Genomic DNA, 4,334 nt, shown 5'->3' on the forward strand with positions numbered 1-4,334 from the left:
AGATGCAGATGTGGCAGAACAGTCCAGTGCCTTTACTGGATATCAAGGAACATATCAATAAGTATATCCACCACTGAATTCTGCAATATTCCAACTTTTTTTCTTACAAAATGATTCCTGAGTGAATGATAATATAAAGTATTACACTACAAAGTATATTACTAGTTTAGCTTCAAGGAACTATGCATCTCAAGATACTGAAAATTCAAGGGAATCAAAAGCACTGTGAAAACAAACATCAGCTCAGGCCTAGAAACTGAACACTAACATTTGTCTTTTGTCAGCATTGTTTCACCCAGCTGCTGCTCCTGGTTGGTAAATCACACTTCCATACCAGCTGGAACCATGAGGTCAATAATTAAATAGCTTTGGATTACAGTTATTACAAAAGGAAATTAGGGAACAAACATTTCTAGAACTAACAAAAGAAACAACATTCTTCCTCAGTCTTTACTGAATGACCTTGGTATTCACATGTTCTTTAATAATTTAAACTATTATGGAAATGAAACCTTGAGATTTCTAAGCTTCCAAACAGCTTCTGCTAGATTAACTGAGCAGGGGGGTGAGTGTGAAATGGTAAGAAGCAAAAGAATGAAACTGTTAAAGGAGTTCCATGGTCCTTGTCAAGCTTTAAGGGTGATCTGTATAAGCACAGGCACATCTATGTGACTGCAGCGCCCATAGCCCAAGGCTAAAGGAAAGACTCCAACCACCAATTCCACACCCCACAGGCAAATAACACACTTGGAGTAAGAACTCAACTTTTGCACATCGAGGCATCCTGGGGGAAATCACTGGGGCACAGCAGGGAGTGCTGCATCTCAGGAGCTGCACTTTAGCCTAAAGGCATTTTGGAATATTATTTGGGAAATCAGCAGAAAACAGAAGAAAGATACAGAATTACTTGCTGATGCTCATGCAGGAGGGGTGATCTATCTTCTTTAAATAATAGAATCACTAAGGTTGGAAAAAATCTCCAAGAGTTCACCATTAAACCAGGCCATCCCCAAGTGCCACCTCTATATATTATTTAATCCCACCAGGGACACTGACTCAACCACTTCTTACTAAAGAGTGCCCCAAAGTCCCACAAAGATGGAGATTCTTCTCAGCCCTTTTTGTTGCTCATTTATTTATAGAAGCATTTTTATACTGTCTTCCACAGCAGTACCCAGATTAAGTTTTAGTTGGGTTTGGCCCTTTTAATTTTGTCCCTGCATAACCTCAAAACATCCTTACAACTCACCTGAATTGCCTGCCCCTTCTAATTCATGCTGGAAAAACCAAAAATCCTAGTTTATTCTGTGAAATCATTTCATCTGCTAACAAAAGCTCAAGCTTACACTTCTGACAATGTACCAGTTATCAGGTGCATCTTTCTCTTCTGAGGTCTTCTTAATCTTTCTGTTGAACACAGACCCCAGGCTGGGAAAGTCTCCAATACAGATATTCTGAGTGCATTTATCTGATAAATTTTAGGACATTTCCCAATTCTCTTAGAGTTAGGACTTAAAATCTACAAATTATATACCTTTGAAGACCAGCAGACAATGAAAACCCCTCACCTTTCCTCAAGCTTCCTTAAAATGATCTCTTCAGATGGTGAGAAAATGAAGTCAGTTTCAGAGCTCATAATGAATTTGTAATTGCCTGCAGGTGTACCTTAAAAAGCAGTTAGGTTCTGTAACATTATTGGTCACTCCACAGCCACTAAGGAGGTAACCTGGACCACCTGTATTTCACAGGTGTAGGCAATAATCTTCATAAGCCCTTAGAAACAGTGGAATCAACTCCAGCTGCAGCTTCCAGAGCTTAAGGAGAAGAAAATGGCTCACTCCTGTGGGGTTAGCTCCATCCACAGCTCAAGCACATTTGATCAGCCTCCATATTTTACCTTTAGCATTTTTGGGTGCTCAGTGATTTCCTGCAAATATTTCTAGACCCCTTTGCGCTTAACAAGAGTGGACATTAACAATTTGATTCTTTCAGTTTCTGAATCAAAGCAGCTAGGGCCCACAGATATATTCCAGACATCCCTCTGTATCTCTGGTCAAGTTTTGTTCTCAAGCAACATGGTACAACCATGATTTATCACATTCCTGCTTTCCTTTGTGCAGTTTCATTTACATAATAGGCATTAAAATTTGCCATAGCCCAGATTCCATCACTATTTTTTTAGTGATAACCTCACTAGGACTTCTACATCTGGCTGTGACACAATTTCATTCTACCCTCTACCTGGTGTGGAACATTTTGTCATGTCAGGATTTATAGATCCCTCTTTTCCGCCAGAAAATGTTAAGAAAATTTTCATCTCCAAATTTCCTGTGGGTAAGGCTGGTGTGTCTCCTACTTTATGACAAGTCTATGGCAATTCCAGCCTGCAAGGTCATCTTTGCAAAAGCATCCATGTATCACACAATGATTCAAAATGTGATGCTCAGGAAAACTTGTTTAAGGTTGGAGGCAGTCACTTGACAACAGGGATGTCCAAAGAGCTCCCTGAGTTCCTGTTACATGTTGGTGCAATCAGCTCATGGCATAGGGAAGGCAGAGAGGCAGAATTCCATCGAAGCAGAAGTGGGAACAAACATCAGAAGAGATGACTGCTCATCCTTGTTATACCTGCTTGCTCCTCTTCATTACTTGTGTGTTTTTATTACAGAGAAATTTGAAATGACATTGGCTGTTTCTTATTTGACAGTATTGGGGGGCAGTTTTGTGTTGTCTGGGATGTACATGAAGAGTAACTGATCATGGGCAGCCACATTAGATAGAGAAAGATTAACACAGTTTTTGTATAGAAAGAAAACAGATGCCAAGTCAACAAAAAAGTAATAGTGGAGTATTGCAGCTTTGATTTAGATCTCATTTAATTAAGTAAAGACAAATAGGTTCACTTACATATTTTAATGACCTGAAGAACAGATTTCCTTCACTGAACTTCTGCTGAGAGCTCTTATCTCTGTTCAGCCTGTTCTCAAAAGGTTTCTGTGTGAATTAGACACAGTGAAGTTGTTCTATACTGGCTACAAACATGTCTTGTCTGAGAAGTCCTTGGGATACTTTGGATACTTTGTTAGGAGCCTTCTCTTCCTAATCTACCTGGTATTCAGCTCAGTGCTGCAGGATATAAATTGAAAAAGTGAGAGGATAGCAAGTGAGATTCTCCAGGTTTTGTATAGAAGGCACTTAGAAGATCAGCAAAAACAAACAAATTTCAGTTAAATAAAAGAACAAACAAGCCATCTTTTTAGAGCTAGCAGAAGTTAGCTATGCATTGGACTCCTGCATGCTCTACCAGTGATCTTGGCTCAAAACTCTGGATAGATCATTGTTTATCTGTTAGCTCAATAGATGACTAATCAATGCACTACAAGAAGCATTATTTAAGGCATTAATGGACCAAAATAAATTCTGCAGCAGCAGTTTACAGTCGATATTAAAGCTGATCTACCAGAGCATTTAAGTCCTATCCCTGAATTAGAAGGATACATAACCTGCTCAGAGGAAGTGAAAAAAAAGGCATTAGGAGTCCATGAGAGCAAAAAAGAAGACAGGACAAAGTCAGAGGAACAGTGATTGAATACGCAGAAAAAAAGCAGGAAGGAAGGCGGCCTGAAGCAATGTGGAAAAGACAAAACTGAGTTCCATCCCAAAATTTGTAGATAACACAAAAGGGGAGAACCAAACAGAACCATGGCTGGAGAATTCAACTAAATGAAAAAACACAGCCAATTTGGCTTCTTAGGGAGAATAAATTGCTAATGATGCAGTTGTCTACCCTCACTTTCCTGTGTGGGAGAAGCTGCAAGGAAGTTTCCTTACACTTCAAATACATAGTACCACCTTGGGTTTGGATCTGGTAACTTCTGTTGTCTTGAATAAAATGAGGCCTTTGTAACGGGTTTCAGTGATGCAGTACATAAAAGGTTAACACATATAACCATCCACAAAACCTCCCACAAAAGCCTGCCAACACTTCACTTAGGGCAAATTGAGATTTCAGGGATGCTCAAATCCAGACAGCAACTCCAGCCCTTTCAAAAGTAAACAAAACTCTTGCCTTAAGAAGCAAAAATGTTTATGTGTGCAGCGTTTCCATTCGTGACTTCATCTACTTCTTCTTATGACAACTTTCTACGAGAGCACATTCTGAGTAGAATCATTCAAGTGTTCAGGAAATCCCATGTGGTTATGAAAGCTGCCACCAAATGAGGGGCTTTTGCATCCAGCAGTCACAAAATATTCCCAGTCACGGAGAGGCACTCCTGCATGGATTCTAAATGAAGTCTTTTGAAACCATTTGATAGCAATGTTAAATATGACAC

Source organism: Sturnus vulgaris, chromosome 18 (assembly GCF_052056855.1).
Source record: "Sturnus vulgaris isolate bStuVul1 chromosome 18, bStuVul1.hap1, whole genome shotgun sequence".
Taxonomy (NCBI): domain Eukaryota; kingdom Metazoa; phylum Chordata; class Aves; order Passeriformes; family Sturnidae; genus Sturnus; species Sturnus vulgaris.